The 22,105-nt window shown below is 39.3% G+C and overlaps 1 long non-coding RNA gene across 4 annotated transcripts in view; it reads left to right on the top strand.

Annotated features, from left to right (window-relative positions):
• Positions 1-22,105, top strand: part of LOC141377620 (uncharacterized) — a 269,344-nt gene that overhangs the window by 171,107 nt on the left and 76,132 nt on the right. Inside the window, exon 5 of one of the 4 annotated variants that reach the window (XR_015508021.1) lies at positions 702-2,686. The exons of 2 other annotated variants lie outside the window; for them this stretch is intronic. This is a non-coding gene — a long non-coding RNA (uncharacterized LOC141377620). Of the gene's footprint in view, positions 1-701; positions 2,687-22,105 lie in introns of those variants that run through there. One more of the 4 variants, XR_015508018.1, reaches the window with a different exon arrangement.

The following is a 22,105-nucleotide window of genomic DNA, read 5'->3' as shown; positions in this document are numbered from 1 at the left end:
CAGAGCCAACTGCAAAAAGTACTGCGCCTTTTGGACTAATCCAGCTGCCGTAGGCCGATGCGCTGTGCATTATGGGATACGGAGGAAAAATATTTGCTGACAGCGCTTTACCAACAGAGAGAGAGAGGGAGAGGGAAAAACATTACCTGATGGATCGTTGGTAATATTTCCGCAAGATGAGCATGTCGCAGTTTAGCTAAATTAATTCACGTCTCCTCCTGAAGTAACGAGCGATGCATTAAATACTGTTTTCCAGCCGCGGCTGCGCTTCATTCTCGAAATGTGTAGTTTGTCTAAAGCAGGCATACAGTCAGTCAGCGCAGTCGTCCCTCCAGAGTAAAAGGTTTTGTTCACCTGCGGGAGTTCACTGGCATTTTCCCGCACGTGAATTCTGACCAATCAATAAGCGGTTTAGGAAATATGTTCAACAACATCAGGCCAATGAGAGATGTGGATTTTGTCAGATGACTGCATTTTGGTTCGTTTCAACTGGTTCGGACCAAAGCCAGCAGTGTGGTGTGAAAACAACCCAAAGACGGCAGAAGATGCAACAATGCATCATTTATTACCCTTGGTGCGGACCAAATGAAGCGAAATACAGATGTGAAAGCTCCCTCAGTGTATTATAAAGTGTCACCAAAACTTGTACTGCTATTTTGGAGAGCTTTCAGTGGTAAGGAGAGCATGCTTTGTTTCTGCAGGCCCAGGATATCATAGATGTGAGTCCTGTTGAACACTGACCAGCGCTTATGGCATTTCACGATCCCTGGCCAATATATTCTGACACCAAAATCCCGGTGCTGTTTTTCCCCCGCGTGTCAGCTTGAACATGTAGGTGGTGTGAGAGAGATCTGTCTGCGACTCTCACATTGACTCACATTGACATCTGCCACAGTGTTAGAGTCGAGGCTTCACAGGCTAGCTCTGCTAACGCTAGCTGAACAATGCAGATCGCTGAATGAATGAGCTCAGTCATCGCTCCAGACGGTCATATCCGCGCATAATTATTCTCCTGCTATTGGGAATGGTGTGACTTGGCACCAAGGTTATTATAGTTGTGCCATTTTTATTTCAATGCTATTTTTAAACGCGCTGTATGCTTCAGTTTTAGTTTGGTTCAGATGCTCATTGAGCTTATTTCAGTTTATTTTTCAGTGACTGTTAGTTTAGTTTTAGTTTTCCCTTATTGGGAGTTTTTAAACTTATTTGTGTTATCAAACATATATTTGAGTTATTTTCAGTTTTGATTGAATAAAATAACCTAGCTTGGCACCCTGCACACATTTGAGGGGTGTTTGCATTGTTGATCCTGTCAGGTCCTGCAAACGCTTCCTGTTTACTGACTGACATTTCCTGACAAAACAGAGGAGAGGCCGGGATTAAAGCCTGTCCGCTCCGGGGAGGAGAAAAAAAAACATCCTTCATCTGCATAATACAATCAAGATATCAGTCAACACTCAGACACAACACACACACAGACACACACGTTCAGCCTTGCTGACCCTTGAATAAAACATTTCAATCCTGCATGTGTTGAGGATCCCCAGTTGAGATGCTCGTGTGGAAATATGTGTACGTGGAATTGTCATACAAGGAGCCTGGAATTATTGACTTTGACTTATTTACAAGGTGACACGGTGGCTCAGTGGTTAGCACTGTCGTTTCACAGCTAGAAGGTCACTGGTTCGAGTCCCAGCTGGGCCAGTTGTCATTTCTGTGGAGTTTGCATGTTCTCCCCATGTTGGCGTGGGTTTCCTCTGGGTGCTCTGGTTTCAGTCCAAACACATGTGCTATAGGGGCATTGATTAACTAAATTGGCCATAGTGTATGAGTGTGTGTGTGTGTGTGTGTGGGCGTTTCCCAATACTGGGTTGCAGGTGGAAGGGCATCCGCTGCGGTCCATTCGTGGCGACCCCTGATAAATAAAGGGACCAAGCCGAAGGAAGATGAATGAATAAATGAATATCTCTCTTCCTGTTGTGTTCGGGTCAAATCTGACCGATTTACAACTTAAAACACTCAGAAATCTTGTGTTTTACGTCTGATTGCCTCGAGACCTTATTATATCCTCCACATTATGCACCTAAACATATAGAAGTGATGATGTTTTAATCAACTTTGTTACACCTGTGGTGTTCCCGGTCAAAAGTGACCGCCACAGGAAATGAATGGGTATCCAGACTATATTCACTCATCAGACTGTACTAATTCATACCAATCTCTGGGTCTAGCAGCACTTTTAGCTTAGCTTAACATACATTTTTTCGATGGATTAGACCAGCGGTCCCCAACCTTTTTCTAACTGCGGACCGGTCAACGCTTGACAATTTTACTGCGGACCGGGGGGTTGAAATAATAATAATAATATTAAACGTGAATTCACTGTGTACTCATATGGAACTTTGTTAGCACATTGCTCCAACATTACAATGCTATTATAGCATTAGGAAGTAATAACATTATTAACACATTGCTCCAACAATATAATAAAATTACTATATTACTATACTATAAAATAACAGTAACCGTTATTTTAGCAAGCTGTTTATTGGTAATAAAACAGTATTTTGATTTCTGTTGTCTATTGTTAATTTTGTAATACATTTTCAGTGCCTATTTGCATTTTCACTGCAGTTATTTTATGTCTAGTTCTATAAATTCATGTTAAACCAACACAATCTCATGGCAATTCGTAAATTTTTGATTTAGTGGCTAATTCGTTTAAATTTGTGCAATCTAATTCGTACACTTTAGTACGATTTGCTCATCCCCCAATGACGGTTGGGTTTAGGGGTGGGGTTAGGTGCCACGCCTCCTTTTTAAAATTGTACAATTTCGTACGACTGAACTCGTATGAATTCGTACGAATTAGCCACTAAACTGGCAAAACGTAATAATACTCACATTTTCTCGTGAGATCAGGCTGGTTAAACACACACTGTCTGGTTCTCTAAAGGTTTTTTTTCTTCACTCTCCTATTGGAGAAGTTTTTTTTCCCTCTCCGCTGTCGCCTCTGGCTTGCATGGTTCAGGATCAGTAGAGCTACGCAGATTTGCTCTTCAGTGTTTGAACTCTCAGTAATGACTTCAAACCACACTGAACTGAGCTAAACTGAACTGAACTTAAACATTAAAAACTGAACCACCCTGTTCCAGTTACTATGACCATTTATGTAAAGCTGCTTTGACACAATCTACATTGTAAAAGTGCTGTACAAATAAAGCTGAATTGAATTAAATTGAATGTTAATTAAAAATTTAGTGGTGAAAAATGTTTTTCTTGCTAATTTAAAAGCAATAAAAACAGACTGGTCAATTTTGACCGGGAACACTAAAGTAAGGGGAGAGATAGGAACATGACGCGAGGGTTAATTCAATTCAGTTAAATTCAATTAAAAAACTACTTCCTTGGCATGACTTGTCAATTATTTTCAAAGAATTTCTGATTACTTAACCCTTAAAGACCGAAACAGCTGCCCTCGGCTAAAAATAAGTATTGTTCTTTAAATGTTTAATAACTTTTGATCCACTGATCCGATCTGTACAATTCAATTAAATTCAGATAGGCACAAAGAAGAGAGCCTCAGCTTTCCATCGCTGTAAAACATTACATTCCTGGACTTTCAGACGCTCCAGAATCAGTGTGGTTACGTCATCACATTTTGACAAAGCTGATTTGACAAAGGAACGCTCCTGGCTTGTGTTGCCGGACAAACCAGACATGATGCATTGATGCACTGTCCCTCCTCCATGCTCAGATTGGTTCAAACTCACTCTCTCTCAACCAACACTGAAAAAAATTATTCAAAGATGATTCCTTGGATTTACTCAATTTTTTTTATGTTAAGAGGTTCTAAACAATTTATTTGTGTTGAATTTAAACAAACAAATTAAGTTGAACATTATTAAACTTAATTTGTTTGTTTAAATTCAACACAAATAAATTGTTTGCAACAATTCTGCATGCAACGCTTTTTTCAGTGAATAAGCATAGGTTCGTTCCGCTTTGTGGACCAGCAATCAGCTATTTGAACGACTCTGAATGAGAAATAGGCTGTACATTTACGGACGGCTAAATAAAATGCAAAAAAAATAAATAAAAGTTTTGCATGAAATAATTCTTATACTAAGTAATTTTGCATGCACAACAGCACAAAAACATGACAAAACAGTGACACAGCAAAGACGACGTGCTGCTCTTGCTGTTTTCAAAGAACGCAAATGAAGGTGCGGCTGTTTGTCTGCAACGCAAAAGTTGAGAAGCAGCAGGGTCAACACCATATGCTGGCACAAAAAACCCACGGATGTTCCATATTGAATCTAGTTTAGTTATGTAACTATTTATAGTATAGTAAATATTTATATCTATTTTTTACTGAGGATTTTGCACCATGTTTATTTGGACTTTGACGCATTATTTCTTATTTTCTTAGTTTTATTTGTTCATTGTAAGTGCTGTTGTTTATGGTAACTGAAAATATATTATTTGGAAAAAGTCAAACTGGCTTCAGTGTTCTGTTACTTTGTAACAATCTTTCTGTTTAGTTCATTTCCCGAACTTTTGGGCAAATACACTCAGTAAATAAATGCACTAGTTTTTTCCCACTGAAAAACGACTTAGAATAACATTGAAATAAATTGCTATAACTTGCTCATGGAATGGTGGATGTAGACAAAATTTATTTAGGAAGTATACTTTTATAAAAAACGTTTTTCTTAAAATTCTGGAATATTTTTTGTCTGTTCATATGTTTTTGGACCAAAAAATATTTGATACTGGACCTTTAAGTGATACAGATTGAAGCTTCAGGTTCTCCTGTTTAAAATAATGTGTGACTCTTGAGGCTGACTGCTAAAATAACAATAAAACTGCTTTAAAAAAAAAAAAATAAATACATTATATATATATATATATATATATATATATATATATATATATATATATATATATATATATATATATATATATATATATATATATATATATTAGGCCCCTTAGGTGGCCAAAAAATACCTCTAGTTCTTTAAGGGTTAAACAAATATGGCATAATTAATTAAAAAGAGAACAGAAAATGTCAGATAGAACCTTACGATTCTAAGGTGACGATATCTTTTTGTTTTCTGTCCCTCTCCAAGCTCTCCAGCAAATGATTTCTGCTTCTGTGAAGACGGGTCATGTTTTGACAAAACACTGCCGCGGATTGCAGCCGTCTTCGTGTCATTCCCGATTCACGGTGCGAGATTTGCCCAGATTGCCCACCAGCTGGGAAGAGATGGCATGGCATTATGTGTTTCTGCACAGCCTCATATTGCTTCAATGCCTCCACTCCAGTTTCTGTGGCAATCAAAGCAATCTGTGACACTTCCTCCTGCTTTCTTTAAGGAGGCCTGTATTAGATCATCATTCTGGAGCTCGCAGCAAGAGAAACGCTGCTCAGTTCGTTTGTTTTCTCCTCAATCCTGGCCTGTGGCACCTTTGTAGTTGATTCCACGCTTGTTTAAACATGTTTGTCAGATATTCACAAGCTGCAAATGAAGGTTTGATTCAAGTGTTAATTGGCTCCAGACACAGATTGGCTGGCGCTGTTTGCATCTCTGGTAAGCGTCATCATTACACCAGTACTGTCCCGCGGGGCTTTGCAAAGACTTTCACACTTTGAACATGTTGTTTTTTATTTAAATGAAACACAGGGTAAGCACATTCCTCCCTATAAAAGCAGCTCTTTTCCTTAATCACACTAGGAAGTCTTATTTCTGAGACGGGTGGCAGTCTATTTGTGGCGTGTGTTTTGTAGACTGCCAGGTAAGATTTCATTCATTCATCCATTTTTCATGCATCCATTCCAAACTTTCTCAATGTGTTTTATTTATTTATTTATTTATTTATTTATTTATTTATTTATTTATTTATTTATTTATTTATTTATTTATCTATCTGGTACTTCATCCATCTATTCTGCTATTCCATCCTTTCATCCATCTGTCCATCCATTCATCGTTCTATCCGTCTGTCCATTCATCCATCCATCCATCCTGCTTTTCCATCCATCAATTCATCCATTCTGCTATTTCTTCATTCCTTCCATTCATCTAACAATCCATCCATCCATCCATCCATCGTTCTATGCATCTGTCCATACGTCCATCAATCAAACCCTGCCTTTCCATCTATCCATCCATCCATCCATCCATCCATCCATCCATATTATTCCATCCTTCCATCCATCCATCATCCATCCATCCATCCATCTAGTCATCCATTTATCCATCCATCCATCCATCCATTGTTCTATCCATCTGTCCATTCTTCCATCAATCCACCCTGCTTTTCCATCCATTCATGCATCCATCCATCCTTATTTTTCCATCTATCCATCCATCCATCCATCCATCCATCCATCCATCCATCGTTCTATCCATCTGTCCATCAATCAAACCCTGCTTTTCCATCTATTTATCCATCCATCCATCCATCCATCCATATTATTCTATCCTTCCATCCATCCATCCATCCATCCATCCATCCATCCATCATCCATCATCCATCCATTCATCTAGTCATCCATTTATCCATCCATCCATCCATCGTTCTATCCATCTAATCATCCATCCATCAATCCACCCTGCTTTTCCATCCATTCATCCATCCATCCATCCATCCATCCATCCATCCATCCATCCATAAATCTATCCATCCATTCTTATTATTCCATCTATTCCATTAATCCTGCTATTCCACCCATTCATCCATTCATCCATCCATCCATTTAGCTATTCTTTCCATCCATCCATCCATCCATCCATCCTATTTATCCAGCTATTCCATGAATCCTGCTATTCCATCCATCCATCCATCCATCCATCCATCCTGCTAGTCCATCCATCCATCCATCCATCCATCCATCCTGCTATTCCATCTATCCTATCCCCTCATCTTATCTATACTATCCATTCCATTTCATTCATCCAGCTATTCAATTCATCCATCCATCCTTAAATTCTTTGAATATGTTGTTTTTTATTTAACTGAAACACAGGGTAAGCACATTCCTCCCTATAAAAGCAGCCCTTTTCCTTAATCACACTAGGAAGTCTTATTTCTGAGACGGGTGGCAGTCTATTTGTGGCGTGTGTTCTGTAGACTGCCAGGTAAGATTTCTTTGCCTGCTCTCTCCGAGAATAGCGCACTTTTGACTGCGAGCTCTTTTGTAGATTGAGCAGAATTCAGTTTGCTTGCTCAACGATGTGGGAGAAGATTTATTTTATTTCATGATTTTTTTATTTTTTTGCATTATTTCATTTTCTATCATCACCCTCGCCACCTCAGATCCAGACTTCTGCGTGTCCAATTCCAGCAACTCTCAAGCCGCTTTCCAATATATCCGATCCATCAGAGCGTGACAAACAACCACGGAAATGGGTTATTAGTTGTGCATGGCTTAGAGAGTTTATAAATACTAAGTGTTATTGTGAAGATAGACTGGGTTGGCTGAAGAGAAGCGCTGTAAAGCCAATGCATGATGTTGAATGTGAAGAAGTGCGTTGATTATTCTGTTATTGCGCTACACGTATCTCTATTAAAGCGCTATTTGGACAATTGAACAGATTGTATTGGGTGTGAAGCGAAGAAAAAAAAAAAAAGCAATTTTCTAGTCTTTTCTCCTCAACAATCGTTTTCCATCTGATAAATGGAAAGTATTGTGGGGAAAGTGGTCTCCTGAATGGCCTTCTTGATTAAACTGTTTCAGAGGTTTTTGTGCTGCTCTATAATATATTAGTGAAGCATTGCATTGGGTTTCCTTTAGAGGGAGCAGTTTTGCTGACTTGTGGCATTCGATTATTCTGCTCTTACCATTTGTATAATAAGATTTGTCCCTACAGGTCTCGGAGAAGACAAACTATGAGACCTGCACTCACCGGCCACTTTATTAGGTACACGTGCCGTTTATGCAAATTTCTAATTAACTCAATGCATTTAGGCGTGTAGACATGGTCAAGGCGATATTCTGCAGTTTAAAGTGAGCATCAGAATGGGGAGGAAAGAGGATTCAAGTGACTTTGAATGCTGCATGGTTGTTGCTGCCAGACGGGCTGCTCTGAGTATTTCAGAAACTGCTGATCTACTGGGATTTTCACGCACAACCATCTCTAGGATTTACAGAGAATGGTCTGACAAAGAGGAAATATCCAGTGAGCGGCAGTTCTGTGGGCGCAAATGCCTTGTTGATGAGGCCAGAGGAGAATGGCCAGACTGGTTCCAGCTGATAGAAAGGCAACAGTAACTCAAATAAGCACTCGTTACAACCGAGCTCTGCAGAAGAGCATCTCTGAACACACAACACGGCCAACCTTGAGGCGGATGGGCTACAGCAGCAGAAGAGCACACCGGGTGCCGCTCCTGTCAGCTAAGAACAGGAAACTGAGGCTACAATTCACACAGACTCACCAAAACTGGACAATAGAAGATTGGAGAAACGTTGCTGCTCTGATGAGTCTCCATTTCTGCTCACACATTCAGATGGTAGGGTCAAAATATGGCCTCAATTACATGTGATCCATCCTGCCTTGTATCAGCGGTTCAGGCTGGTGGTGTAATGGTGTGGGGGAGATTTTCTTGCATCCATAATCCGTTACATCCATCCATCCATCCGTTCCATTCATATATCTATCCATCCTTATTCCATCTGTCCATCCCATTTGTTCCATCCACCCATCCATCCATCCATTTTATTCTATGTATTCATCCATCGTTCTATTCATCCGTCTGTCCGTTCATCCATGCATCCATCCATCCACTTTGACTTATACCATGTTATTAATGTCTGTAACCCTCGCTATATAAATTTTGCTGGCAGAAAAATCCTCCTCTATAAGCATCACTGAGAGCTGTAATATAACTCTTCTGCAACTGAGCATTTAGCAAATACACTTTAAACTCAGAAACAAACACAACAACATTTATTCCAATCATTTCCAATCCACTCCTGCAGAAATAAACCAGAGTGTTCACCAGGAGGACTGGATTTAATATTCAGAGAGAGAGAGATGCACTGTCCCGGAGGTGTTTAATAAAAATGATTCTGCTTTGCACACAGTGTAGTTTAATAAAGTACAGTAATTGACTGTTTCCACGTGTATCTGCAAACAGTGCAAAGTTCTGTGCTACAAGGTCATGTTTTATGAGTGCTTTAGCACTGCCTTCAAATAGTCATTGTTGGTGTCAAACACACACACACACACACACACACACACACACACACACACACACACACACACACACACACACACTCATTCCCGTCTGAACCGCAGTGTTAACCTAAGCCCATTCGGCTGTCAGCACGCGTCAGTCTGGTAAATCCTGTTCAATTTTATAAGCCGTGCAACTTTAACTTTGAAACTTTGTTTGCGGCTCTCAAGGGTCACACATAACCAGCCTCGTCTCCGTCCTAATGTGGAATAACAAGACGGCAACCAATCAATGTGGTGCAAAAAATCATTAATAATAATCACAGGATTTATTGGCATTTGTGGGATGAAACAAACCCCAAGTGTGCCGTTGCAGCGACCACAATCATTTTACTTCATAGAGCAGATAGATTTATTTGTGACCCTAAAAGACAAGATCTGCAAGAATATGACATGATTTCATTGAGAAAAGTAATAAGAAAGTCCAGTTATTCTGCAGTGAAATGTTTTAGGAAAATCTAGAGGAAATATTTTTAAAATGTATAGAGACGGTTCTGGAGAATTGTTATATGAATATTATTTAAATTTATATAAATAAAAATATATATATTTACATTTTTTTACTTCTAATGTGATAATAGTAATAATAATAATAATAATAATAATAATAATAATTATTATTATTATTATTATTATCTTTATTATCATTGTTGTTAATATTATTATTATTTATTATTATTATTATTATTATTATTATTATTATTATTATTATTATTATTTATTATTATTATTATTATTATTAAACTTAATTTGTCTTATGGTGTTACATATATTTGGATAATTGTTATATGAATATTATTTATATTTGTATAAATAAAAATATATATTTCAATTTTTTTTTACTTCTAATGTGATAATAATAATAATAATAATAATACTTATTATTATTATTATTATTATTATCTTTATTATCATTGTTGTTAATATAATTATTATAATAATAATAATTATTATTATATATTATTATTATTATTATTTTTAATATTATTATTATTATTATTCATATTATTATTAAACTGAATTTTTCTGATGGTGTTGCATATATTAAAAGACTGTGTGTTGTGTGTTGTGTTATTTACTTTTTTTTAAATCAAATGTTAAATACAACAAGTTTTCAACAAAGTTTAGATGGAGTCAGTGAACACGACACGTCGTCATTGTTTTTTGTTGTGTCTGAAATTGATGAAAAAAATCCTATATCTCCTTTTTTTTGTTTGTTTTGAATGGAGGAGACCCTCCGGCTATGTGTTAATCAAGCTCTTTATCTCACACCTAACACGAGTGTCCAAAGCAAATCCCTGTGAATGGTAATCAAGGCTATTTCGGCGTTGTTGAGATGCATTTTCCCTCCAGTTGTTTACTAATGAATTCCTAAAGTGCTGCAGCAAAGTTGATTAGAATGGATTAGCTGACCTCTCGCCATCGCCATTTGCATTCGGAGGGAAAAGACAGAGCACTCGCCAACCTTAAAATATCTCCATCTCACTAATAGCAGACGGAGATCTGATGGAGATTTCCTGGGCTGCTGTTTCATGTGTCATCCGGTCTGGCTTTAGGAGCATGGATGCAAAAATAAAATAAAATAACATTTTTAAATGCCTCATCCATTCCAGCTTCAATTCCAGCAATTCATTTATTCATTCATTTATTTTATTTTTGGCTTAGTCCCTTTATTAGTCTGTTTTCTCCACAGCGGAATGAACCGCCAACTTATCCAGCATATGTTTTACGCAGTGGATGCCTTTCCAGCCGTAACCCAACACTGGGAAACACCCACACACTCACATACACTAGGGCTAATTTAGCTTATTCAATTCACCTGTACCGCATGTCTTTGGACTGTGGGGGAAACAGGAGGAAACGGGAAGAACATGCAAACTGGACACAGAAATGCCAACTCAGCCAGGGCTTGAACCAGCAACCTTCTTGTTATGAGGCGATTGTGCTACCCACTGCGCCACCGTAATGCTTGAATAAAATAAAATTAAAATAAATAAATAAAAAAAATAAAAAATAAAAATGAAAATTTTAAATGCCTCTGCTAGTCCAGGCTAAAAATAAATAAAAAAAACTAATAAAATAGAAAAAAAATATTAAAATGCCTGTCCAGCATATAAAATAAAAAAATAACATATTTTTTTGCAAATTAATAATAATAATAATAATAATAATAATAATAATAATAATAATAATAATAATAATAATAATAATAATAATTATTATTATTATTATTATTATTATTATTAAATAATTAATATTATTTATTCATTTGTTCGTTCGAATTTTCTTTTCGGCTTAGTCCCTTTATTAATCTGGGGTCTTATCCAGCATATGTTTTACGCAGTGAATGTCCTTCTAGCCTCAATCTTTGGGAATAATAATAATAATAATAAAAATAATAATAATAATAATAATAATAATAATAATAATAATAATAATGGAAAAAAATAACATAAGCAAAATATAAATTGGGAAATAAAATAAATATAAAATACATTAAATAAAATAAATGTTTAAAATATAAAATAAAGAAAGAAAATAGAAACAGAACAGAAAAGACAGAGTGCTTGCCAACTGGAAGATCTGATGGAGCTTTCCTGGGCTGCTTTTTCATTTCTCATTGGGTCTGGCTTTAGGAGCATTTATGAATGAAAAAATAAAATAAATAAATAAATAAATAAATAGAATAAATATTTTGAAATGCCTCATCTAGTCCAACTTTAAGAGCATAAATGCAAAAAATAAAATAAATTCAATACACTTTTAAAATCTCTCATCCGGTCCAGCTTAAGATAAAATAAAATACATAGTAATTAAAAATAAATAAATAAATAAATAAATAAATAAAATGATGATAATAATAATAATAATAATAATAATAATAATAATAATAATAATAATAATAGAAAATAGAAAAGAAAAAGAAAATAAGAAATGAATACATAAATAAAATATTTAATTTTAAAATAAATAAATAAATATAAAATAAATGAAATACAAAATAAATTAAATTAATTAAATTAAACAAAAATGATAAAATAAAACAAAATACCATATATGCATACATACAAGTTTAATTAAAAATAATATACATTGTGAAAAACCCACCGGGAAGGTTTGGAAAGGAGAGCGGTGGGACTCCAGCAGACCATGACCCTTCGGGCACGTTCTCCAATCATTTTGGTCAGCTAATTAAGGCACAATGTTCCAGCTGATTAGTTTCTTTTGTGTAATTACCATGCAGTCTGTTGTGGGATGTTTCCTCCAAGAGGAGACGGTTGCCTTGTGGAGAACAGAAGTGTCCATAACAAACAATAGAAAAAGCAGATCTGAAAACATGTGGCCATACTGACCCAGAGAAAAACAATACGGTAATTTAGTAAATACTGTATTATTATTCATTTGTTCATTCATTGTAAAATATCTGAATGAATGTATTAGTCATTTAAACACATTTACTACAGTTGAAGTCAAAATTATTCGCCCTTTTGTGAATTTTTTTTTTCTAATATTTTCCAAATGATATTTAACAGATTCAGGAATTTTTCACAGTATTTCCTCTAATATTTTTTCTTCTGGAGAAAGTCTTTTTTATTTTATTTTAGCTAGAATAAAAGCAGTTTTTAATTGTTTTAAACCCATTTTCAGGTCAATATTATTTACCCTTTCAGCAATATTAGTGTTGGATTGTTTCCAGAGCAAACCACTGTTATACAATGACTTGCCTAATTACCCTAATTAACCCTAATCAACCTAGTGAATCCTTTAAATGTCACTTTAAGCTGAACACTAGTATCTTGAAGAATATCAGTGGTTCTCAAACTGTGGTACGTGTACCACTAGTGGTACGCAGGCTTCCTTCTAGTGGTACGCGGATGAATCAAATATGTAATATGTACATGCTACATATATTTAAAGAAATTTTCAAAAATGATTTATATACGAATATGATGACATAAAGCCTATATTTATGAGGTCTAGGCAACATTTCCAGGTGCTAACAAACCAGGAGTTATTTCTTTTTTAAACTGTACAGAGCTTAAGCTGCTTTACTAGACCTAATACGCTACTGTATTTCAAAACTGCTCATTATGGTGGTACTTGCAAAGACAATTTTTTTCCGTGGTGGTATTTGATGAAAAACGATTAGAACCACTGGTCTAGTCTAATATTATGTGCTGTCATTGTAGAGGAAAGTTTGCGCTGGATCTCGACAAACATCTTCTAAGGGTGCTTTCACACCTACACTTTTGTTTGGGAACCGGTCTCGTTTGCCCAGTTAGCGCGGTTAGTTTGGCATATGTGAAAACACTAATCGCTCTCGGATCCGCGCCAAAACAATCGCTCCGAGATCGCTTAAATGAGGTGGTCTCGGCTCGATTGAAACAAACTCTGGAGCGGATCGATTACAGTGAGAAAGCGATATGATCCGAGCGCGGTTATATCACAGTGTTTTATGGATATGTAATAGGCATACGGCTATATGAAGAGAGAATTATGAGTAGGGCGGGAAGTTTCGCGAGTCTCCAGATGCCCGCAAACGAGTGATGATCTCCCGGTAATCTCGCATCTCCCTTCCGGTCCTCAAATAGGCATCGTCGCGCACCCTTCTCACCCCTCCCCACCGCTTCTCTCCAGACACGTCGCACGCGCACCCTGTCAATCACCACCAAACCACCTCCTCTCCTGACAGCTGAGCGGGATGCTGCAAAATAAACTCTGACCAATGTGAAGAGAGTTTACTCATACGTGACTTGTTTTAGCTCTTTTGGTCCGATTAGAAACTTTGCAGTGTGTAAGCGAACCGCTCCAAGAGCAAAGAGCAACACTGTAGCATTTGTAATCTCTGTTTCAGAACAACTGAATCCATTCACAGGTGTGAACGCACCCTAAGTTTCAGAAAAGAAGTTGAGGTCTTCGAAGTTCTCATGTTGAAGCAGTTTATTGTTACAGCAGAGATGGTTGATCGAGCTACATACAGTTCCTTATCCATAGTCATCATGAGATATGATGCAACATCACCCTATTCCCGGCTCCAACAGGATCCTAGCTTTTTAAGTAATGGCTGTATGTTTTTCTGTTTTTACATATCTTAAAGCAGGGGTCCCCAACCACCGGGCCGTGGACCAGTACCGGTACGTGGAACAATTGGTACCGGGCCACCCGGGTGGCCCTGAGGGGGTTTCAATTAACTCTTGGGAACAACTGTGGTCGGAACTCGGAACCAAAGTTCACAGGTCTGTGTTCTCTGAACACCTCTCAAGCGGTGGACTACTTTATTCTGATTGCTTGCCGCAAATGTTGCCAACTTAGCGACTTTGTCACTAGATTTAGCGACTTTTCAGATCCCCCTAGCGACAAATCTAGCAACTTTTTTGTGTGTTATTGGAGATTTTTTTAGACTGTCATTTGTCCATACTGTACCGTGACCCTACTCTTCTCAACGAGCTGCGTGTGATGCCGCTGGCCCCTCCCCCGCCTCAGCACTAACAGGCGGCCCAGTCAGTCCTCTACAGCAGCCTCTCCCACCTGCAGCCCGAGAGCAGATCACCCCTCTGCATAGTGACGACAAATGATTTAGCACAGGCAGTGTGAAGGTATTTCCCTTGTACAGTCAAACCGATCTACTTCTACTTTATTTTAACAATTTAATTGGACCATTTCTTCTTTTCTTGTTCACGATCACAGATATTAGTGACAGTTTCTGAACTTGTCTGAGTTTATTACATATGAGAGATTACTGCACATTCACTACACATCTATAATGACATACTGTAATCAAACAGCAATACATTTAGTTAAATAAACATGCTTATATAAAGTGTAGTGCAATTATAAATACCCCTTTATTAACCATAGGCTGTAAAACAAACAGAAACGGTAAAACGTGATGACGTCAGTGATATGCAAATTGACGTATGACGTATTCCCCCCACTTCATCAGGGGGCCCCGTCAGCGATCCCTGCAGGGGGGCCTCCGCATTTTGCGCTACGCCACTGGTTGGGGACCACTGTCTTAAAGGACGCCCTGGGTCACTTCATCCAATCCCAGGGCACGTTGCCTGTGTAGTTAGGGCGGGGCCTGCGGGTGTTATGAGATGTAGAGAGAGAGAGACAGACAGACACACACAGACAAACACACCTGCCAACGCAACACTGTGAGGGAAACTGGAGCACCTGAAGGAAACGGCAACTGGCCCAGCCAGGACTCGAACCAGCGACCTTCTTTCTGTGCTAACGCCTGAGCTGCAATGCCACCAATTTTGTCTTCAAATATATATCAAAACAGCTAAAGAGAGCGCAGAAAAAATGTCACTTTAAATAAAATCACAACAATTTTGCTTGCCTAAAAACCCGCTCTAACAAGTCTAAAGTGCTCTTATAAAAATCTGCTCCAATGCAGCTCTCTCCACAGCGGCCGCCCGGAGAGGAAATTCTGACACCATTCTGTGTTTCTCCTGTTAAATGTCAGAGTCCATTTGTCTTTCAAGTCGTCTGTTTGAGATCTTACTGGCGAGCAGAAAACCCAGAGCACTGGAAAAAGTGGCTCTCCTGCAGCTCCAAACTGCCATGTCACACCATTACACTTAATACATACCCTGAAGAAAAAGAGGGCATTTGGAAATCTGCACACCGCTGTGATAACCGGAGAGATGACAGCTCTTTTTCTCCCTCTGCCACTACCTGTCCCCGCCATCTGCACTCAGTCAGACAAATGTCACCAAACACACGCTGAAATATCAACCTGGCATCCGATCCAGCGCTGAAATGACGGCCGGAAGGAAAGCTTGGGAGATGTTGTGTCCTCAGAGGTGGAGGAGGAAAAACATCATGCAGTCCTGCTTTTCTGGACGGCTAACCTTCAGAGACTCTACAGGACAGATTACAGCTTCATAGGTTTGTCAGAAGACATCACGCGCCGCTTTGACAGTAATTCCACCTGTTTCAATGCTGTCAGCTCGCATCATGCTTAGAAAAAAAGCACTAAGAGGATAGAGGCTGTTCTGATTTCATGCTGAGGCATAGCATGTTAAAGGGAGAGTTCATGCAGAATTTTAAAAATTATCAAGCTTGAGTTGGTAACATTTTACGATAATGGTGTATTAGAACAAGAGAAGTTAACATTAGATTATGTAAAGCTGAATAGTCGTTGTTCACCATTAGTTCATGTTAACTCACGTATTAAATACAACCCAGGCTCATTCAGAAAACGTACCTCTATATACATTTCTGGAGAACACCAAATATGTCCCAGGAGCTATGTTTTTTGCAGTTTTTGTTTTCGCAAATCCACCAGAGGCCGCTGTTTACGCTTTTTCAGATCTCAAACTTCTCTCAAGAGTGCCACTCGCGTCCGCTGATTTCATTTATGGCTTGTTTCCACTGACTGGTACGGTACAGTTCGGGTCAGTACGGGTCACCTTTATCAGGCATGCGTTTCCACTAGCAAGGGTCCCCTTTTGGTGGGCGTGGTGTATGACAAAGTTTCAGTCGACGTCATGCTCGCTCGAGAAAACGTCTACAATAAAGCTGCACAGGTCGCTCACATATCATATGAGAAGCACTTCTCACAAAACAGACGCTTTATACACATAAATACATGTGTATAAATGTTTATTACTAACATTTCTTTGAACATGATTTGATTATAACTGCAGATCAATGACAGTGCGAAACTGCGACAGCCTACTGTAACGTCTGTAATTATATAAAATAAATAAATAAATGAACATATATGAACTCATACAGCCTTTTACAGTCTCCGATATGTTACCAACTACAGAAAAACTACACACAGCAAACTTTCCGCCCTTAATTAGGTTCAAAACAACACAAAGTACAGGCTACAGTCAGTGAAAACCTCTCATCTGTCTGTAATCTTCAGCAGCACATGAAGCCTCTGTTAGAGAGTCACTCCATCAATCCCAGTTCATATTAGTCCAAAAGGTGATGATAATAATTAAAACAAGGCAGTTTGTTCACGTTTGCTGAGGAAATAACGTGCTCCTTGGCCTCCCCTTTTTTCCGCGCTCCACTCTCGAGTTTGTCCTTTTCTTTCTGAATGTGTCACTCTCGCGTTTGTCAGCTTCTCACATGATCGGGTTTCCAAAGCACGTCAATAATCAAGCGCACGTTATTATAATCAGCTCAAGAAGTTTGTTATTGCAGATATAGACGCGCGGCGAGCACAAGTAATCTCTCGTTGTGTATTTTAAACATGGCGGGTCCTTTGTTTACATTCTGGCTTGTTGCGCAAGCGAATGACGTATCTCTGTAAACCAATAGCGCCTTTTGTTACCCTTTCTTGTGTTTGGGACCCTTTCGAAAGGGTGCTGAAAAAGTGGTACGGTATGGTTTGGTTCGGTTCGCCTTTTGACAGTGGAAACGGCCGTAAAAGCGTACCAAACCGTACCGTACCATACCACTCAGTGGAAACGGGCCATTAGATCCACCAGAGGCCGCTCTAATGACTGACCAATCGACTGACCCACCCTTCTCCTTCCCTAAACCCAATCGATAGTGTCTTTAAAAGCGATCCAGAAAAAGAAAAGCCATCGCAGCCACCTGATTTTACCACATTTTCATGATTTTACCATGTTCTCACCATGTTTATTATGTTTTTTTTGTTTTGTTTTACCTGCATTCTGGAACCGTTCTTTGCTAGACTCAAAGCTGAAGGTCCATGTCACAAGTCAACTGACGTACATGCCGAGCCACTGGGCAAACTGGTAGCAGTGGAAAAGCCGTCCATAAGCGATCAACTAAGAGTGAAAAGGAACAGCATCATACCACCCCGTATTGTTCGTTTTAAAAACAAAATGCTGCCATACATACTTTTGGCTACATAATTCGTGATCTATCTAAATGTATACAGGGCTACACATCTACAATGAGCATGTGTTGATTAAATAACACACCAATATATGTTAAGTGATTATTAACAATGATTAAGTGATGCTTAACAGATGTGTTGTTCAATCTTAATTCACTCTGTTAATTAACTAATGCATTAACTAATACACAGTGTAAACTGTTGCCTCTGTTCTGTTGGCATTTGATAAGAATGCTGGAAACCTGCAACCATTGACTTCCATAGAATTCCTTATATTATTGATTGAAACAGGACGGATTACAGCTTCATAGGTTTGTCAGAAGACATCACGCGCTGCTTTGACAGTAATTCCACCTGTTTCAATGCTGTCACCTCGCATCATGCTTAGAAACAGAGCACTAAGAGGATAGAGGCTGTTCTGATTTCACGCTGAGGAGGGTACATAGCATGTTAAAGGGAGAGTTCATGCCGAAATTAAAAATGATGTCAAGCTTGAGTTTATTGCATCTCCAAAATGAGCATTAAAAACAGGTGGATGGGAATGTAAGGCTAAGGTGAGAAGAGGAGGAGACAGAGAGAAACATCGAGTTTAGAGAATAAACCCTGCTCCTGACTAGGTTAGGTTCACAGAGAAAGTGACCATAGTAACTGACTTTTGAGTAATGTTGCATTCACATCAGACGCAGAAGAAGCATCAAGCGCGAGTTATTGACATGTTAAGCCAATGCTAAGACGTGAATAGACATCCTGCAATGCGATACGCGTGAATGAGGCTGCGCGAAAGACGCAATCCGTGCGAATGCAGCAGCATGAGTAGAGCGTTTTGCGCAATTGACGCACTTAACGCGTGTTTCGTCCGAAATGCTTGAGTTTGAAAATCTGAACTTCAGGGGATATTCACACCACTTTAACCAATCAGGAGCTTTCTCTTGCAGGGCTGTGATTATGATGTAGCACCTGTTTTTGGTGTCCCGGGGGAAAATCCTCCCGCCTACACCCACAACAGCTCATCAAACTGGGCTCGACTCAGTCAGAAGCACTGCTGAAAGCCTCCATCATCCAGGTTCAGTTTCAGAGCTGGGTGCACCTCAGAAAGGATCTATCCAACTGGTTCATCTCTAGGACCCCATCTTACGAGCATGTCACACCACTCCTCTGTCGGCTTCACTGGCTTCCAGTAAAGTATCGAATTGATTTTAAAATATTACTTCAAACTTTCAAGGCACTTCATAATCTCGCTTATCAATATCTCACTGAACTTCTCCATATCTACACCCCTTCTCGTACCCTTAGATCAGCCAACAACTCCACCCGGGTACCACCTCGCACTCGATTGAGCACAATGAGAGACAGATCTTTAGCTCTATGGCTCCTCGGCTATGGAACTCACTTCCCCTAGATCTTAGGAGCAGTGATAGTCTTCACACTTTTAAATCCCGTCTAAAGACCCATCTTCTTGAGCAGGCTTTTACCTTACAATTTTTTATCATGTTTTTATTGTGTTCTTTTATATTCGCTACTGTGTTTTAACTTGTTTGGTCAATGATTGTTTTTAGTAATGTTTAATTTGTTTAGCTTGTCTGCTGATGCTTATTGTAAGGCGACCTTGGGTGTCTAGAAAGGCGCCATTTACAAATAAATTGAATTATTGACGTTATGTGACGGTCTTGGAAAATACAAAAGGGGGGCGGGGGGGGGGGGGGGGGGTTGTTTCTGTCTCAAGAACACATTGGTGGGGGGCGGGCGTTCCGGTGCAAAACATACCGGCCCACATTTTCTATACCCGCCCAGAGTTTCTCATAATTCAGGGTTAACATACTCTGAGTTTTCACTTAACCTCCTTTCTGAAACAGGACCTAGTTTAGCTGTGCCTTTACTGAATGAGCACTGTACTACGTCCAACAGATCGCACTATAATGCCTTTCTTTACTTTTTCATTCCTTTATAACCTCTTGAACACCTGTTTTTGTTATTTTATTTTCTTATTCTATTTTTTTTATTCCTGTTTATGTAAAGCACTTTGAATTACCAATGTGTATGAAATGTCCTATAGAAATAAGCTTCCCTTGACCTAAAAGCCAAGCTTCAATGTTAATTAGGGTAAAGTTAGGGTAATTAGGCAAGTCATTGTATAACAGTGGTTTGCTCTGGAGACAATCCAAAACTAATATTGCTTATGGGGGTGAATAATATTCAACCCAAGCTCATTCTGAAAACGTAGTCCCGCGGACGTTTCTGGAGACAGCAGAATACGCCCCAGGAGGTACGTACGGCTGCGTTTATTTTTTTCAAGCGAACGCTACGGGGCGGTGTGACGCTGTTCCCTTTCGCGCTTGCCGGCTGACTGCTTACCTTCTTGTGGAGGGCTTCCCCGGTGCAATCCGTTTGTTCACTCAGCTCAGTGTGTACGTCAGCAGGCTCGAGATGCAGAGAGGAGTCGATCATGGCGATCGGTTTCAAGTCCGGGGAAGAGCGGTTCCAGCAATCAGGTAAGACAAAAACAGAATCCCAAAAATTAAGTGAACGAGTTTCGTAAAAGGGTGAGAACACGGTGAAATCCGAAAACGCGGTAGAAAAAAAAAATCAGGGCTTTTCTTTTTTTGGACGGCTTTTGTAAACTGTTGCTTGGGTTTAGGGAAGCGAGCGGGCGGACGGGTCGATCGGTAAAATTGGTTGGGTTCAGGGAAGGAGGAGGGCGGGTCGGCCGATTGGCCGGTTGTGCAGTCAATCATCCGGTCAGTCGGACAGCGGCCTCTGGTGGGTTCACGCAAGAACAGCGCGGGCGCGAACCGCACTCGCTAGAGGCGTCTGAGGTGCGAAAGCGCACAACAGCGGCCTCTCGCAGATTCGCAAAAACAAAAACTGCAGCCGTACATACCGGGATGTATTCCGCGGTTTCCAGAAATGTCCGTGGGACTACGTTTCCACAATGAGCCTGGGTTGATAATATTGACCTTTAAATGGGTTTAAAACAATTAAGAACTGCTTTTATTGTAGCCAAAATAAAAGAAATCAGACTTTCTCCAGAAGCAAAAATATTATAGGAAATACTGTGAAAATGTCCTGAATCTGTTCAACATCATTCAGGAAATATTAGAAAAGGAAAACCAAATTTAAAGGAGGGCGAGTAATTCCTATTCAGCGGTATATATACACAGTACATACTTGCATATGATGTAAATACAAGCTTTAATCTTGGATGTGATCAATAGCTTGCCAGCACTACAACAGCACTGTCTATTGAAGCAGATTCTGAGCCGACACACGCTGCTAACATGATTATTGTGACGGGTCATACACAACGTTATATCATTGTTGACTTCAGCGTGAGGCCTTTGAAATGTGGTGGGTGGTCCCGCATTCGTGTCACCGCTCAACATACGGCACTATTTGATCCATCTGTGGCAAATAACCTCCTGAAAGGCTTCCTAGTGGCCGCACAATATTTGGCCTCCATATAGCTGCCATGAGTCATGATTTATTGATTCAGTTTTGGCATGAGTTATGGGAACTTGTGCAATGGCGCTGAAAACGAATAGCATAGGATTATATTCCCTGGATGGCACCTGAATATTAATCAGACGCCTTATAATTTATAGCAGTCGGCGTTGGGCTTTTTAACGCTGTAAATTTGCGGTGTTGTGACACGCTCCTGCTTCCGGATGTGAGCCGCTGCATTAATTCGATCAATATTTAAAACACATATGATGTCAGGAGAAAGGAGTAGAAATGCTAGAAGGAGATGACAGGGAAGAAATAACATTACTGCTTTAATTTCCAGGCTGTTTTACCGGAGCGAGAATGCGTGAAGAGTGCAAACCGTCTCTTTGTGTGTGCGCGTGTGCTGATGAAAAAGAATTTGAGACTCCACTCAGCATATAAATTGTCTGGGCTCTCGTGTGACGCCGGTGGAGGTTGTGAAGAGGGAAATAAGTAGAATCGGGAGCGAGAGGGAAATCTTGCCTATCTTCAGGCTTTCTTAAGTCATTTCCCAGCGATTATTGTCCTAGAATAGCAGCTGCCATTA

Source organism: Danio rerio, chromosome 14 (genome assembly GCF_052040795.2).
Source record: "Danio rerio strain M-AB ecotype USA chromosome 14, GRCz13ab, whole genome shotgun sequence".
Taxonomy (NCBI): domain Eukaryota; kingdom Metazoa; phylum Chordata; class Actinopteri; order Cypriniformes; family Danionidae; genus Danio; species Danio rerio.
The sequence above is the reverse complement of the archived record's forward strand: the minus strand, read 5'-3'. Positions and strand labels throughout refer to the sequence as shown.